Below are 18,169 nucleotides of genomic sequence, written 5' to 3' on the forward strand. Positions count from 1 at the left end.
CGCCATCCCCTCTGTCTCCACCTCGAGGAGGCTTCCCAGCACAGTCCTGGCTGATGACGGACCCAACTGAGTCAGACTGAGCCTCCCGTTTAGTCACTTAGGCCTCTGGTGTCCGGGTGGCCCTGGCCTCCTGCCAAACCCACCACTGCTAATGGCAATACGATCATAATCACTTTTATACTTAAGTTTCCTTTCTTCCAGGAGCCCCAGTTTCTTTAATGCATGCAAGCATCACGGTGCAGGGCAGAAACCAGAAACGGGTGGGGGGGAGAGAATTTCCACCGTATTCCACTCCTCCTCCTCCTCCTCCTCCTCCTCCTCCTCCTCCTCCTCCTCCACGGCCTTGCACAGTGGCTCTGAGAGGTAGAGGTTAGAGATTCCTCAACCACGACAACGGTGGGCGGTTTGCATCTACAAAGGAGACCTGAGGCCATCCGGGTTGTCCCACACCCCCACAGCTTTCACCCTCTTCTCTTCCCGGGTTTTGCAGCTCAAAGACCGTGGAACTCCACTTGGATGAATCTAACAAACATGCATTTTAGAAGAAGCGAGAAAGTTCAGTGTGATTGTCTGTCTGTAGTCTCCTGTGCTCCTGGTGGCGCTCAGCAGGCCCAGCTTGTTGCGGGCCTTAGGACACATGCCTTGAAGGATAAAGTCAGCTTAAAGGGCAAGAGTCGGGTTTTGGCCACACAGCCCCGTCCTTAGCACCTGAGAGGATGTTTGAGGGTGAAGAGAAGTATAGACCGAGGCCTACAGCGCTGCACCGGGCACCGCAGGGAGCAGAGGGAGGGCAGGTAAGCCGGTGCTGGCTCTGGCCCACCCCTGCCCTGCCCTTTATTCAAAGGTCCAGCCGTTTGGATTGATAAGAGGGGGGCAAAAAAGGCTTAGTCTTGGCAACAGGCAGCACAGCTTCCAGTTCTGACTGCCCCCTTTCTCACCAGGGGTTAGGGCAGATCCACGAGGTTTGGCTTTCTTTCTGTTGGAGGAGAGAATACCACCTAACTTTTATCAAGATTTGATTTTCTAGCTCAAACTCATTCTTCACACTGATGACAAAATTGCTTTCCAGAGAGAATTTACTTCCTCACTCGAAAAGTCTCTGTGGCTTCCCACCACTGTGCGAAGGAGTTTCAGCTCCTTTAATAAAGCACTCAAGACCTTCTATGATATGTCCCTTATTCCCCTTTCAAGCATGTTGACTTCCATAGCTCCCTCTCATAACCTGGGCCCACCAGACCACTCATATATACTTTCATGCCTTTGACCATTTTCTTTTCTCAGTTCTCTGTGGAAGGCCTTCTTACTATTCCAGGCCTGGTTCAAATAGGCCTTTCTGGGGCAGTTTCTTTGATTCTGAAAGTCAGATTCTATTGTTCCTGCCACTACACCCACAAAGCCCATTGTGTGTGTCTGGGCTCAGTAAAAGTGACATGTGAAGTGCATGCTTTTGGAATGAACGGACTTGGGTTTAAGTCCTGGCTCTGTCATGTGACTTCTGGAAAATCACTAATCTCTAAGTTTCCGTGTGCTACAAAAAGGAAAACCAAAGCCTACCTTACCTAACAGTGTTGTGAGGATTGAATGAGTTCCTATCGGTGAAATCCTTGGGAGAAGAAAATTGTGGGCGAGGTCAAGGCACCAGCGTTCCTAATGTTGCACTCTAGGTATTGTCAGCCTGCCTGTGTCCCCGCTAGGTGGCCAGCTCTAGGTCTGGGCCACACTGGCCATCAGGATAGCTGCCCCCCTCCCCCCCAACTCCAACCCCACACATTGTACACAGTGGGCGTTCAGTAAGCATTTAAAACATTTGCAAGCACTTAATTTCTCTGTTCTTCAGTTTCTCTCTCTGGACAGGAGTGACAAATAGTAGCAAAAAAGAACATTCTGGGGTCTAAAGAAAAGCTTCCCAAGCATTCCTCCCAGGACAGAGCCCATCGTTAATTGGAAAATAAATAGCTCTCAGCTGAGCATGCCTTCTCCTTTCATGGGGCCCCCTGCAAGCAGTGGCTGTTGGGGAGACAGTTACACCTCCTTTGAGGATAATAAAGACTGCCCCAAACTCCTTCGGAAGAATGTTGAGAAGATAAATGAGATAATCCACCTGACAGCTCTTTGAGCTCTTATGAAAAAGATACCCTTGAAATATAGGATACAGGTGTGCCTTGTTTGGGTTTGTGAATTTGGGGGATTTTATGAAAATCTGCACCTACAAAACAGACAAATTAAGGGGTGAAAATTAGCATCACAAACAGCCTCTTGGCTTGACAAAAAGATTCACAGCAGGATGCCTTTAAATAGCCAGCTCCCCTAGTGCATTTAAAATATGACTCAATTTATAAAGAATTTGATTTACATACACCCGGTCAGGAACACGTCTACTACAGGAGGGGAGGCGCATATGTTTTTTATAATAAAGATTGATAACTGTGGGGTTTTAAAAATATAAAATATTTGTCTCCTCTCATGATCTTTAATCATGCAGTTAACACTTCCACTGCTAGAAGCAGCTCTGCAGACGTGCAGATGTTGCTGTGGAGGCTGGGCCCGACCCTCCTGAGCACACCTTGGGGAGTGTGCAGGCATGAAAGGGCTCTGCTCAGCTGAAGCCCGATGGAAATAAATAAATAACTGGCTTGAGATCACATCCACATGCAACACGCTGTTCCTAATTGGGTTAAAGCTTTTCTAACTTAATATAAGATTAAAAATCAGCGAGCAGTGAATCTCTGATGTCTGAAAGAGTAAAAAACAGCCTCATTTAGAAGAGGGACCATATATAACACATGCAGAAGCCATGAGATATGAGTTTCTTGGTCAGATTTTTCTCTTTGGGAGTATTTGTGTGTGTGTGTGTGTGTGTGTGTGCAAGGGAGAATTAAGGAGGCAGATGGAATCCAGTTTGCTAGTCAGCTGACCTGCCAATAATCGGGACAGCATCCTGGATTATCCAGGTGGACACCGTGTCATCTCACGGGCCCTTAGAAGTTGGAAGATGGGGAAAAAATCGGTGATGGGGATGCGAAATGAAAAGACTCAACTCAAAGATGGGAGGAGGCTGAGAGCCAAGGAATGTGAGCAGCCTCTAGAAGATCAACAAGGCGAGAACGCAGCTTCCAGAAAGGAACCCAGCTCTGACAACACCTCAATTTTAGCCTCGTGAGACCCGTTCTGGACTTCTGACATCAAGAAGTGTAAGATCCCACATCTGCATCAGGGAGTCGGCAGCGGTGCACCCCCAGCCAGCACCAGGGGCATCGGGGTGGCCCTGGCTGCGCCACTGGTCGCCTGCTGCTGAGGCCCGGCTGAGGTCTCTGGTGCTTTCCCGACTGCAGATGCGGCCTCACAGCCAACTGCTTCCAGCCCCATACGCCCCGCTGCCCCATGGCCAGCAGGAGGCCACAGGCGGGGGGCAAGAGGGACCATCCCCGTGCCACCTAGGCCAGGGGAAGGCCTGGCACCTCGTCCAGGACAGCGAGGCCTCTCTTGCGGCTAGCTGCCCCCCGGAGGCCGGCCCCTCGCAGCCCGAGGCCCGGCCCCTGGACCGCCTGGACCGCCGCCTCCGCCTGGTTCCTGTGTGTCCAGGCCCCGCTGCCCTGGGTGCCCTGCTCCGGTCCGAGCCCCGTTGCTCCCCGTGCTCCTACATCTCCCTCCGTCTCCGCAGCAGGGGGCTGGGGTGGCCCCGACGCCCACCGCGATTTCCTTTTCAGGGCCGCTCTGCCTCTGAGACGTGCCCCGCATGAGCCCTGGGGACCCTGTGTCCTCTTCTCCCCTCTGTGCACGCCCCCCGCGGCAAGGGCGCCTGGCCCTGCCCCCAGATGGGGGGGCCGGGGGGAGGGGGAAGGTCGACTCGGAGGAGAAAGAGCGGGAAGGCCCGTCTGGTTGGAAGTTTGGCGGCATCTCCGACTCCGCTTCCCCAGCAGCAGGGCTCATGTTTCGAGTCCCTCAACTGTCTCGAACCCCACATTAGAGGGGGGTGCCATTGGTTCACCCCGACAGTTATCACGAGTGGAGTGTCCCAATAAAGTCAAAGTTCTGAGCTCCCAAGTCCTCTGCAGTGAGAGAGACCCAAGTGTGGAGCTGGGCTCTTCCCTGGCCACGCCAGGGGCAGTAAGGACGTGTTGCTCAGGCAAGAGCACGTGTTAGAGCAGAGAGCCCTCTGGGCACACGAGCTCGGGCCTCCCATCGCTGCTGGGCCTGGGCCTAGAGCAGAGAGCCCTCTGGGTGCCCGAGGGGCCTTGGCCTAGAGCAGAGAGCCCTCTGGGCACCCGAGCTTGGGCCTCCTATCACCAATGGGCCTGGGCCTAGAGCAGAGAGCCCTCTGGGTGCCCGAGGGGCCTTGGCCTAGAGCAGAGAGCCCTCTGGGCACCCGAGCTTGGGCCTCCTATCACCAATGAACCTGGGCCTAGAGCAAAGAGCCCTCTGGCCCACGAGCTTGGGCCTCCCATCGCTGATGGGCCTGGGCCCTGGGAATTGTTCTGAACCGTCATGTTAAAGCCTAGCACAGGCTGGGGTTGCTGGATGCCCTTCTCAAGAGGGCCAAGGGGGAAGGTGCCAGAAAAAGCAAGAGTTCATAACAAACCGACCCAGAAAACAACAGCCATTTCTATAGCGATGTTCCACGTGCTCCCCCTATTTTCATAAACCGGATTATAGAGGCAACTCAAGAGTTCATCACTGGAGTCCCCGTGGCCCCAGGGTTGCAGAGGGAGAGGAGGTGACAACACAGAAAGGCTTGCCGGGCACGCGCGCCGTCTCCCTACCCCCACCCAGCTGCCGATGAAGCCCCTTCTGGATCAGACTCCGGATGCGGGTGGCATGTCACGGACAGCGGGTAGGACAGGGTCAGCCGTGCAAATCCATTGCAAAGTCAAGTTTTCAAACCTTGTAAGAGATGGGAGATTGTCGTGGTGGTAAGGAGATGAAGTTGGAGAATTGCTCACATCACGGGAACCGTCAGAACTGGGGCCCGGGCGGCGGCGCCCAGGTGGCCTTCCTTCGAGAACAAAACTCGGGGAGAAGGGGACGCCAGAGGCACTTCAAAGAGAGAAGTGCACGTGTTAAACACTCATGAGCGGCCTTGGGGGAAATTCGCAGAGCTCTTGCATACTTTTGTTAAAATGTCTCTTCCTGGGATTGGCTGTAAAAGTGAAACACGAGGCCATGGTTTTAGTGCTGCTGTAAAAATATTTTGAAAGTGTTTTTTTAAGTAAATAATTCCTTTTTGTTGTTCGTTAAGAATTAATGCATACTTATAACTTCATTTGTGATATAAGGTTTTGAAAAGCTTAATTTAATAACCTTGTGCTTTAGTTTTCAAGTGCCAGCTCCAAGCAAACCTTTCCTTCCCCTCCTCTTTACTCTCAGACTGGCTCTCCAAGTAGTTTCCTATTGGGTGGCTGTCCCCAAATAACGAGGACTTTCTGCTCCTAAGGCCCTGGTATGGACTGCATTATTTGCATACGGAGAGCTTCACCAAGGTCAGGACGAGAGAAGGCACTTGATGGACTCCTGCACGAGTCACCAAGGGAACCCCCAGAAGGAAGAAAGCCTCTGCCCCAAGGACAAATTCCAGCTACGAACCTTAGAGACAGTGGAAGTCATTATTCTTGTCAGTGGCCAGTTTGTCCCTCTTGTCAACCACCGACACGAAGAATTATCAGAACCCCACCTCAGAGGTTCCCACTATAGGAGCAGGGAGTTTTTTCTAAGTGAGGGAAAAAACCTTTTTTTCCATCCTTTGTAATTTTTATTGCTATTATTTGGGCTTTCTCTGTGTGGAAACCAGACTCTGTCCAGTCCGGTGAAACACCAGGCACCGCCTTCCCTCCTGGAGGCGACTCCCCGGCCTCCCTGCCTCCCTGGCTCCGCGCCCCAGCCTCGTCTCAGCCTAGGGCCTCAGAAGGCCAGAGAAGATTCCAGCCCAGTGAAGTGATGGTACCAGAGAGGCTCCGCTTCTCAGTGAGGCCTGCTTTACCACTCGGGGAGCTCTCTGGGATCTTCGGGGCCTTCTGTGGGTGCTGGAGGGTGGGAAGAGGTCCTCCGTGGGCCCCACCTCCCTGAGAAGGTCCCTCAGAAGTTTGGGATTCCATGAGAAAGCCATGAAAAGGGGTTGGCCATGTGCTCCAGGTCCCTTCACGGTCCTTTTGTTCCTCCCACTGCCATCTGTCCCCGTCCGACACCCCCCCAGCCCCCTGCCACCTCGGCCCTTCCCCTTGGGACCCAGGCCAACCTCCTTTCTTCCCGGGCTGGAGTGGGACGCACGGAGGCTTGAGGGCTCCTGGAGGGTCGGATTCAAGGGGGCGCACGGCCTCTGACCGACTTGCGACCCCATCCACGGCAGGAGGGGGAGGCAGGGTCTCCAAGCACAGCGCAGGGGGCCCAGAAAGGCCATTCAGGTCATTTCCCTTGCAAGTCCCCCTTCTGCGTGGTGACTGGCAACTCCAGCTGCCACCCATGGCCCTGTCGGCGGGGCTGTGTCCCCTTTCCGCAGGGCCCGTGGCTGTGGCTGCAGCTAGAGAGCGGAGAGGCAGGGGTGGAGAGAGGCGGGCCTGCCCGGGGCCCCCTCGTGTCCCTGTCCCCCCACCCCGCCCCCCGCCACGGCCCCTGGGAGAGGGTCTGCCCGGCTGGGACCGAGGAGGCCCTGGGCCGCACGCGGGGACACTTGGCTCTGCCTCCTGCCCGCTGGCTCTGGGCACCCAGAAGGGCAGAGGTGACCTCTCCTCTCCACTTCTGCGTCTTGGTGGCTCCGGCCTCCCCCACCCACCCTCTCCTCCTCTGTGCTGTGAGGATCCCTCTGCCTAGAAGCTTGTTCTTCAAGCAAACAAGCCACCGGCAAGTGCTCCCACCCCACTGGCCTGGTGACAGGGCCTTCACCTGGAGGAAGGGAACCATGCCCCACATTCTTTCCCATCCCTCTGGATTTGTCACCACTTTGCACTCTTAACACCTGACAATAAAGATTGTCTCACTAAAAAAAAAAAAAAAAAAAAACCTGGAGGGGCAGTGCCGAGCAGGGCTGGGGGGCCCCCAGAGTCTTCTCTGTCTCCAAGTCCCTGTGGGACCTTGACCTGCCCGCAGGGTGAGGCCTGCTGTGCCTTTTGTCTTCACTGTTGAGTCTCAACACATAAACCCTGGGGGGTCGGGGCCCTACTTCCACGGGGGCAGCCTTCCCCGGAGATAGAACCGGTCACGGCCCGCGGCCACCTGTGGGAGGGTCACGGGCACAGCGATTCCCGGGCCTGAGGCCACACCCCGTCCCCACACGGGGACCCACACCACCGGGGGAGCAAAGACAGCGCGGGCCGGGGAAAGCCGAGCCTGGGCTCCGAGCACATGCAGTTACAGGCTCCAAAGCTCAGAATACTTAATTTTGTTGCAAGTTTGTTTGTTTGTTTATTTATTTATTATTTATTTATTTATTTATTTATTTATTTATTTATTTATTTATTTATTTTGTTGTTGTTGCTGCAAGTTTAAACATGTAGGTCTATCTCCTTGGCCCACCTCAGAAGGCGGAGGCTTTCTCCCTTCCGTAAGGGCACACATCTGGCGGGTTCAGCTTTCTCTGAACGTTCGTCTGGAAAAGAATCTCAGCTTGTTGTGAGTAGTTAAGTTTATTCAACACATAAAGCTCTTAAAACCCATGCACTTAAACGCTTGCGGTTGTGTGGGATATTATCAGTGTCAGGGATGGGCAAAGTTGAAGGCATTTTGGGTCACTCTACTTTCTTTAAATCTTCTCCAAACATTTTAGGTTTGGCAAAAACCTGAACTGCATTTTGCCAAACCCCTGTGCCTGTAATTTGTAAACCCCTGTGTATTTTCAGGGAAATGTGGTCCATATGTTTCTGATTGATTTACACTTAACTCATCTAAACGTTGTTTTGCTAGTGTTATTTGATGTCCAGAGGGCCGCAGAGCCTGTTTACGTCTGTCTAAGCTGCTCTTCCCCCCCGCTGAGACTCGGGAAGATCTGGTGGGCCAAGGGCAGACGAAGTTAAACGCTGCGCTGCCCCTCCCGGCCCCCACTTCCCACGTTTGGATCAGACTTGGGTTGAATCGGAACTAAGGAGCCGCCAAGGAAGTGGCACTGGGCTTTAACGTTGACCGAACACTCTAGACCGCCACACTTTTCCAACAGGACTCAGCCCAAAGCCTCCCCACTGGGGACTGTGACCAATGACGCTGGCGAAGAGACCGGCCCCCAGGCCGGGCCAAGTTTCCAGCCTGGACTTGTCCCTAATGGTGCAGGCACTCAGCTGCAACCAGCCAACAACCCTACCTCGACGGTCCCTTCTATTAGGACGTGTTCATCCAAGCTTTATGAGGAGGGATAGCGCGGACTCTGAAAAAAAGCAATCAGCCCTCTTGCTGGGTCTGTGATAATGATCTTGTAGAGCAAGACTGTGGTTTTAGAACAAAACAAACAAAAGAAATCCTCAGCTAGGGCCCCACATCACTGAACCTTAATTTTAGATAGTCTGCATTTGCCTTGCAAATGAGTCCAAAAATTACCAACCCACAAGCATTTAAAGCAATCCTACCCACTGCCAGAAGGAGTATGCCGGGCAGAAGGAATGAGCCCGGCCCCCTTCTGCTCTGCTCAGTGGAAGTGGGATAAGGGTGTCGTTGGAACTTAGATGGTGCCCCGCAATTTTGGAAACATGATAACTAGAAACGGAGATGTACTCACTGCAACTTTATGATTCATCCTTGAGGGAGATGGTGCTTTATTTTGGAGGAACCACTGTAATGGGCACTCGGTCATGTTCAAGTAAAGTCTACTTGGAATGGAGATACTTGAGACAAAGAGGAACGAGATGACTTGCGAAATAAGGTGGTGGGTTGTCTTCTCGGTATGCAGAGTTGTGTTGACTGGGAGACCAGCCTGAGATGTTTCTGTCTCTCATTGGACCCTGCAAGGAACGGACAACCTAGGTTCTAGAAAAGGGACATAGTCAAAGCATTTAATTGAGGGAAAGTAGGCTGGCCCCTGAAATGTGACATGTGGGGCAGGTTAGAAGCTAACAACAAAGGTGGCTTGGACTCCCTACCTCCGGGGTTTAAGCTTTTTATTTCTATGTTTCTGCTATCTCTAAGCTTTCAAAACATCTTGATATTATAGGTTGGCCTTGATTGTGTTCTGGGGGAGTAGGAGTGATGGGGGAGACGGAGGATACAGAGAAAGGGGAGCAATGTGACAAGTGACTAACAGGCCTGACCTCTGGGACATGGACCCATTCCTCGAGGATTCTCAAAAATACCTGGGCTGAGATGGACACACGGAAGCCTGGCTTTCCTGAAGCCTCCTGGCATGAGAGATGAGTTAGGGAAGAGTTTTTAGCCTCGAAGGTTGGAGCTCTTAGGGACGTCAGCCTCATACCAGTGTTGACTCTGGTGGGCGGTCAAGTGGCAATATTCGCCAAGTCCGTGCTGGGAATCAGCGGTGCTGTCACAAGGTCCCCCACACCCAGGCCTGCACAGGTTGCTGTTCCACGGCCACATGAGCAGACATTTCACTTGCCTCCCTGGGCTATCAGTGTGTTCATCTGGACTGCAGGGTACCCCCCACCCCTTGCCCCAACTTAGTTTCACTGAACTGCATTTTAGTGTCATCAAGCTACATTGAGGGCTGAGAGATGCATGTGCCACGAGCATGTTGTGAGGCCATAATTTACAACTTGGCAACTCTCCTGGGGGTGCTCTAAGGAGAGACCCATCCCTGCTGCTCACTGGCCGTGTGGCTTGGGGCCAGTCACTTCACTTCTCTGAGATGCCATCTTCTCCTTTGTAAAACTGGGGATGATGATCCTCTTCTTTCTGGACCGTTTTCAGCTCAAGGGGGTAACATGCACTTACTAGCGTGTTGTTATTACAGCAACTCTCATGGAGAGCAACTCACGATTATACACTACCCCCTAAATGCGCGGCTGGTGCCCAGTTCTGCACCAACTTCCTCTCTGGCCCTAATTTGTTAAATCTCAGACAGTTAGTGCTGATCCCTGAAAGGTCATCTGGATCACCGGTTCTCAAATCTGGTCGCACCGGAGTCACCTGCAGAGCATTGTAAGGCCTTTAAAGTGGATGCTCAAGAATCTGTATTTCTAAGTTGCTTTCCTGGTGGTTTGGCTTGGTCCACAGATGGGGGTTGAGTTACCCCTTGCCTAGATCCTTTCTCTGCCACTAGGCAAGAATTCCTTTCTGCTATTCCAGGCAGGTGGAAACCTGTCCTGCGCTGGACTGGAACAAGCAGGGCTCCATGCTCCCCACCCACCCACCCCGACCCTCACCCCGGGGAGCCCTTCCAGGGTCTGAGATCCTTTCATGGTGCCATTTTTCCTGTTGCATTTGCTGCTTATTTCTCTGGAGATCTTGAATAGCTTGTGGTTACCATGCAGCCATTGTCTTTGTCTCCCAATCTGGTTGCTCTGTCTGTCCTCTCCTTTGGGAGGTAGGTTCAGACATTCATCTCTCCTTCTTATTTTCCGAGGCTAGAGTTTTGCGAGACCCTTAGCTCCAGCTCTTCATTCCTTCCCCGTACCCTCTCCCGTCTGGAGTTTGGGTTTATTTTTCTTCCTGCCTAACTACTTCTAATATACTAAGTCAATAAACAGATTCTCTGTGGTTACATATGGCAAACAGCTGAAATTTACAGTTGAGAGTAAAATTTCCTCATTTGGGAAAAAAAGAAATCATTTCACAGATTTAGAAAGTGGTCATTCTGATCTCCAGGGCAAATAAAAGTGTTTTATAACCTTCCACAAAAGCTTACGCCTTGATTAAATTTTATTATGAATTATTAATTAAACCAAGAAAACACAGAGGCTTAAACCTTTGCTTAAATTTGCTCCAGATTGAGACACAAACCAAAGGCGACAAGAAACCCTTGAAGGGGAGGTTTAATGATGAGCAACACATATAAAACTATCTGCACACTTTCATCTGCCAAAGGTTCCAAACCAGCCATGCAAATGAGCCCCGGTGTCCAGGCCGGGATGGAGGCCGGCAATGAACTTGCAAGAAATGGGACCACTTCAGCTTCCCTCTCCTGGCTCCTGTGATTGGGCTCCATGGGGCATTGTGACTTTGGAGACACATCAGCTATTTACTTCACAAGCAGCTGTGGTTAGGTGGTGGGGGTGGTAGGAAGCAGGGTAGAAAAGCAGCCTGATATCTCGGGAGCTGAACCAGAGGTCAGGAGAAGTGGGCCACCCAGCACAGTGGTGCCGGTTGCCTGGAGGCGGGGGCAAGTGAGTGCAGAGATCCAGCTCATGTACCCCTGGCTAAGCCTTGCTGCTTCTGTAGGGCTGTGTCCACTGGGAGGAAAGAGCGTCTCATCCTGACTTGAACAAGGCAGTCATGTCCTGGTCAAGTCTTGCTTGGAGACCGATCGCGTATGTACGGGGCGGGCAGGAGGAATGGGCCTGCATTCTTCCAAAAGCAGCATCTTTCTCCTAGAATACAGAGGGGTTGTTTGGGCAAGCGGTAGCCTAGAACTCCATTTCATATGCAAATATGAAAAAGACCCTGTCTTCACAGAGCTCGCAGTACCTTGGGGAAGCAGACAAATAAGCAGAGAATTACATCACGGTGGTGACAAATGAGATACAAGCTGTCTGTGCATCTGGGTGCCCACCCAGATGGAATTGGACAGGAGAGAAGCAGGGAAGCTTTCTTGAGGATGATGTCTAAATGAGTCATGAGCAGTGGAAAGGGGCTGCAGATGAGGGTGTGGAGAGTGGGAAGGTTCTGCCGGCCAAGGGAACTGCGTGATCAACTAACGGAGGAGGGAAGATGGTCTACATGACTAGATGAAAGAGGGGTTCTTAGAGAAGACACGGAGACCCTGGGAGGGGGGCTCCCCATCATGTCTAGTTGTGGTTCAAGCCATCGCCAAATATGTGCATTTATTTAAACATAAAAGAAAAGATGATGACCATTCCCTGTCCCCACGTGGCCAAGATCGGAGGACTTGACCCCTCACCAACCTCCCAACACAGTGCTTGGCCCTTGATGTGCTCCAAGGCTAGTTTCTTCTCCTTCCCCTCTTCTCCTGCCCATTTATTTTCAGTATGAAAACAAGGGTAAAAGACCTATATCTGTGCATCTTTTGCAACATCCAAAAAAAGAACTAACAAAAATAGGAAGTGAAGGGTAATGGCTTGGCCCTTTGGCAATGGGCAGCGCCTGGGATTTTGCATCCCCACTTCCGGAGCTGGTTCTCCAGCAGGGAGCTGGCTTCCCTGGAACAACCGCTCGAGAAGAGGAAAGGCGAGCTCTCATCTGCCCAGTAGATGCCCAGCTTCCATGACCTGATTATCTTTAGGGGCTCATCAGCTCTCTCTGTGGATAGCCAGGCTCCCAGTCCTGCTCAGAGAAGATTCTGCATGGAGACAGTGTGGCATTTATTTGGCTCTTATTTATATTGAATACAGTGCTCATGGAAAGTGGCATGTTGACAACACTGCTCCCTAGCAGGACATCACATAAATAAGTTTAAAGATACCGCTTAATAAGAACTCTGTAAAGATAAGAGAGATGGTAGGAAGAACTGAAGGACGCTGTTTCCTCCCTAATACCTGCCATGAATCATGGCTCAGAGGGAAGACAGACGACAGAGGCACCCAGGGATGGCACTCCGGCCTGGCGGCCAGAGAGGGCCTTCCGTGCAGGGCCCATCTTACGTCCCTCCCCTTGCTTAGGTCTGAGGCTGGCGGGGGGAGGCGGCCGGGGGGCCGTCTGATGAGTGGGCTGGGATGGCTAGCCTTTGCTGGCACCTAGTTCTGTAATCTCCTCTACTGGATAAATCCATCAGCACATGGTGTCCGCTCAAGGGGCCAGCACCTCGTAAAGGCTTCCGGTGGGGCCGGCAGAGTGGGGGCCGCTCAGAGAGGGAGACCAGTCTGTCTTCACAAAGGATTTACCTCTACCCTCTGGGCCTTCTCTCTCCAGTAAAAGGCGGTACTCCTTCCCTGTCCTCTTCTACCAGCAAAGGGAAAACGAGGTACAAGAATCTTAGTTAATTTTGAGTTTCTTGAGGGCGAAATTGTTCTTGGAAAGACAGTCCTCTATTCCTTTCTTTAAAGAATTCTTTCCCGGGGTGCCTGGGTGGCTCAGTTGGTTACACAACTGCCTTCGGCTCAGGTCATGATCTCAGGGTCCTGGGATCGAGCCCCGCGTTGGCTCTACACTCAGCGGGGAGCCTGCTTCTCCCTCTCCCTCTGTCCTTCCCCCGACTCGCCCTCTCCTTCTCTCTCTAATGAATGCATAAAATCTTAAAAAAAAAAATTCTTTCCTAGGATATGACTCAATTATGAGCCCCCCAAAGGCCCCTGAACTGTTTTTTTTTTTAAAGGAGATGGTGTCAGGCCAGGGCTTTGGGGCAGTTGACGAAGACTCTTGGTCGCTGCCCTGCTGAGCCCACTGCTTTCCTCGTGGAGCCCCTTCTCCAGGACTGGAGTGTGGAGGAGGAGTGGGGCTCAGGAGAGACTGGCTCAGTTTCTGACCCCAAGTGATCTTGCTCGAAGAAGATGTCCTGTTGTCCTTCAGCAGGATATTCTGGAAGGCGAGGAGTCTGCCCATTGGAAGGTCGAAGAGTGGGAACAGGGAGTGGACAATAGGTGGCCTCACTTCTTTGTAAAGAATGGAAAATGAAATCCGCGTCTGCACCGAAGGCCAAGCGCTCGGGGGCCTTCCAGGAGGGCCGCTCTTACAGCGCTGCTCGGCCACCTGCTAAGCCAGCTGCTAACTGATGGAAGGAGCTCGAGGATGGAGAGAAGTGACCACGCAATGAGAGAAATATGCCACCCCCCCCCCCCCCGGGAATGAGAGGAGTTTAGGTTGGCAAGGGGATGGAGGACGAAAGCAAGTGAGGGAGATGGTACTTCAGTGAAACCCCGAAGGGTACCTGCTGATTGGATTCAGGTCCACAAAGTGGTTCAGTGGGGTCTCTGAGATTACTTAGCACCAAGCCCTGCGTTTAGAGTTGAGGAAACTGAGGTCCAGAGGAGCTTTAACTGGCCTCTGGTCACAAGGTGGTGTGTGGCTCAGCAGGGTCCCAGATCTGAGCGTGTAGTTCCTGGTCTTATCTCTGCTGGTGACAGTTGGGGCTCCTTTAGCTTGTCCCTCTGCGATAGAGGAATAGCCATGAGAAAACCATTGACCTTGGGGTCAGGTGACCTTGGCTTTGGGGCCTAATTGCCTAGTTCCCACTTTGACAACCTACTTCCCCGGGCTTTCCAGACAAGGCAGAGTGCCACCGCCTCTGCTCTCAGGCTGGCGACCTGTAAGGATTAGCAGGGAGACAGGGCTCCAGGCTGCTCTGGAGCCCTCTGGCGCATCTCTCTCTTCCTTCTTTTGGAGGTGGCAGTTACTGGGCAACATGACCCTCGAGGAGGAGATAAACTGCTTCAGATACGAGGGGTTTATCTTTGAGGTTATTGCAAATGTGCCTGACTCCTTAATCTAGTTCTGTCCAGATCTGAACTGGTAGCCAGATAAACTGCTGGCTGCCTGATTTCTTGTATTTATCAAGTCCAAACAATTATCAGAAGGCAATTATCCCCTGGGAGGCCGGTGGCTCAAGAGATAAGCAGCGCCCTGCAGCTCTGGTTTCTGCCCTGGATCCCTAAGTTGTCATTCAATGCCCTGTGTGGAGAGTCTCCTCGTTCCCACGGCCCGGCCCTAGTTTCTAAAGGAGGCTTGATGCTCTAGCACGCCTGTTTTGGCGTCTTCTTGCCCACAGCTGAAAATGAAACCCCATGGTCCTTATAGGTGGATAAATCCTTTTTAAAGGTCCTTTTGGGGATCCCTGGGTGGCGCAGCGGTTTGGCGCCTGCCTTTGGCCCAGGGCGCGATCCTGGAGACCCGGGATCGAATCCCACATCGGGCTCCCGGTGCATGGAGCCTGCTTCTCCCTCTGCCTGTGTCTCTGCGCCTCTCTCTCTCTCTGTGACTATCATAAAAAAAAAAAAAAAAAAAAAAAGGTCCTTTTGTTATCCCTGTGGGGTTTGTGAGCACTAGAAGGGGGTTTTCAGGGACCGGAGCGACCTCAGATGGGAGTTTGCTGCACCTGGAAGGGCCCGAGTGATGACTTGGCTCAGCCCCTCCAGACTGTAGGTGAGGAGGCCAGGCCAGGGCACGGAGGCATCTGACGGGTTGTGAGAGGAGTGTGCTCTTCAGAGTTCAGCAGACGTGGGTCTGAAGCTTGCCTTTGGCACTGGCCAGCTGTCTGACCTTGGGTAACCTCCGCGAGCCCCTCTTTCCTCCTCTGTCATGTGGAAATAATAATCCGAACCTCACAGCATTGTTGTGAGAGGTGAAGGCTGTTTGCCCCTGGTCAAGGTCACACATGTAATTGGAGGCAGAGCCAACGCCGGAGCCCTAGTACCCTGGCTCCCAGGTCTCTATTCTTTCCGTCAGGCCGGGCGATCCCTGGAGGGCTGCAGTTCGCCGCTAAATGAAAAGGAAGGCTTCTTTGTCCCGCCCAGAATTCTAATGCAGTGCCTCTCAGAAGGCTCCTCCAGATGGGCTGAGGCTCAGTTCTGCTGGGGACTCGTGTTTATACGATGACAGCATCTATATTTTTTCTGGATGAATTAATAATCGACTTGCCATTGTATTTAGGAGAAACCAGACATCACCTCATGGACGTCTCATTGAAAGGGAGCGTCACTTATTCCACTTACTCTGGCAGATTTCCTCTTTAGGGTTGGTGGCAGCAGGAGCGGGGCCTGGGAGGCTCTGGGGGCGGCCGGAGGAGGGTGTTTACCGGTCCGCGGGGTTCAGGGCGAGGTCCCCGGGCTCCCGCCGGGGCGCTGTCTGCGCCTCGGACACTAGGTGGCGCCACAGGCACATCCTCGCGGCCCGAGGCGCGGTCGCAGGCGGCAGGACCGGCCGCCGAGCCGGGTTCTGGGGCTTTCCACGCCGCCTTAGCTTCCCCCGCTCGCCGCCCTGCGGCCCAGCGGAAGCACGGCCTCTCTCCGGGGAAGGCCCTGGCGATGTCCCGCCGGCCGAGGGAGTCGTACCCCATTTGGTTTTAGGGTCCACCGGCCCGGCCTTGTAAACCCCAGAGGACCGAGGTGTTAGGGCCTCCTCGGTGGCCGCCCCCGCCCCGCCCCGCCCCGTGTCAGTGAGGATTCACGTGCTTCGAGCCGCATCCTTCCAGGGGCGTGGGGGGCCGAGTGTACCCCCCCGGGTCCTCCCTTGGAAGGCTGCAGACGTGATGCGCTTCTGCTTGCTCGGTGGGCGCCTCGGGGCGGCCCCGAGCGCTGGCCGCGGTGCAGGTGCAGGTGCAGGTCCCCCCTCCGCGCAGGTGCAGCCCCACGCTCCGCAGGTGCAGCCCCGCGGCGCGCGAGCGCCCCCTGGAGGCGGGTCGGGGAGCGCCGCCCCAGCCCGGATCCCGCGGCCTCCCAAGCCGCAGCAAAGGTTTCCTCCTCCAGAGTCCGTTGCTGTTCCCTCCCGTCGGCATCACCGCGGACACCTGGCCGGTTGCCTGGCCCCGTCGGGACACCTGGCTTCTCTGGGCGCCCCCGGGGTGGTCCCCCTCGCTCCGCCAGTGGGCGCGCAGCCCCTTTCTCCGAGGCCTCTTGGCTGGTGTTGGCCCTGGGGCGCTGGCTTAGGCCGGATCCGGGGTACCCCCCCCCCCCTCCGCCCTGCAGCCGCCTCCCCATTCTGCAGAGTCAGCAGTGGAGCTTGGCCCCGGACCTTCCTCTGCGCGGTGGGCACACTTGAGGCCTGGATCCGCCTTCCCGGCCCCCAGGCCTGGGGAAGTGCCTTGGGAGCACAGGCAGTGCCTTTGCTGCCCCCCAAGCCCTCTTTGAACTAGGAAGCCTCATGTCCTAGGGGTGCAGGCCAGGGAAGGTGCTGGAGGCTTCAGCCGCATTAGCCTGAGCTGTGAGGACGAGGACGCCCCAGACAGGGCGGTGAGAGCGCGCGGAAGGAGAAGGCGGGGGCCCGGGGCCCCTACGAGAACCCGGGGGCCGTCTCTGCAGGCCTGGGCTGTCTGAGTCCGGCTCTGACTCTGGGTGCGCGGGCAAGTCGCTTCGCTTCCTGGGCCCCAGTCCCCTGCTCGGTAAGATGCGAACACTACTACCCACCTCGACGGGTTGCGGTGAAGATTAGGGACCCTAGGCTTCTGCGGTGCCCTCTCGGCAGGTAACACAGGCTCGGGGTGCAGGTGCAGACGGCTGTTTGCGGGCTCCCGCCCAAGCCGCGCGCCCCCCTTCCACCAGGCTGGTCCCACAGACCGGAGAAAGTGCCAGCTTTTCTCACTGTGTTTGGGATTAAGAGAAAGAAAGGTGTTTTCCCTAATCCCAAGCTGGTGTTTTCCTTCATTTTTAAATTTTATTTTATTTATTTGAGAGAGAGAGAGAGAGAGCACAAGCGAGTGGCGGGGGGCAGGTGGGGGAGCGCAGAGGGAGGGAGAGCAGCAGGCTCTCTCCCTGCGGAGCTGGGAGCCCAAAGCAGGGCCCTGGACCCTGAGGTCATGACCCGAGCCAAGGTAGATGCTTGACCAACTGAGCCACCAGGCGGCCCTGTTTTTCTTCATTTATGGGCTACAGTGTCCTCTGTCTCCTCAGTAGAAAGGAAGAGAGGGTGAATGGCTTACTGTCTTCTCTGGGACTCCCGAAGAGAGAGGTTCATGATGTAGCCCTGCCACCGGGGCTGAACATGGGGGCACCTCGGCTTCCTCCCCTGTCCCGAGGGGGCTTCACACAGGCCCCTTCCCTTCGAGAAACATCGCTGTACCATCTGGGTGCAATGGATCTCTGCACGGCAGCCTGTCTGTGTCTTTGGTTTTGGTGGAAGTCAGTCGGTTTGTAAAGATTTCTTCCTGGGAGACTGTGGAAACCATCCCTTTAACTAAAAACCAAGCCAGACATCCCATTGCCTCGAAATACATCTTGCTACCAAAAATATAAAGAAAAGTCTTATCTAAATGCCTGGTTTTGTTATGTAGAGATCATCGTGTGCTGTTAAAGAATGACTACCCTCTTTTTTCTTCCAATTTTATTGAGAGACAGTTGACATACAACAGTGTATTAGTTTAAGGTGTGTGCTACCCTCATTTTAAGAGTTTGAAATATTGACGCTGTCGACATCTCACATTTGAATAATGCTGTCTATATTTTTATCTTATTGATATTAGGGGGTTGACAAGCACATATCT

The 18,169-nt window shown here is 53.8% G+C and overlaps 1 long non-coding RNA gene across 1 annotated transcript; it reads left to right on the forward strand.

The window, feature by feature from the left end:
* The first annotated feature begins 11,134 nt into the window (after positions 1-11,134).
* On the forward strand, positions 11,135-17,927 carry LOC144318387 (uncharacterized). The gene is made up of 2 exons (XR_013384262.1): positions 11,135-11,249; positions 17,583-17,927. It is a non-coding gene; the product is annotated as an uncharacterized LOC144318387 (long non-coding RNA).
* The last annotated feature ends 242 nt before the right edge of the window (positions 17,928-18,169 follow it).

Source organism: Canis aureus, chromosome 8, assembly GCF_053574225.1.
Source record: "Canis aureus isolate CA01 chromosome 8, VMU_Caureus_v.1.0, whole genome shotgun sequence".
NCBI lineage: Eukaryota > Metazoa > Chordata > Mammalia > Carnivora > Canidae > Canis > Canis aureus.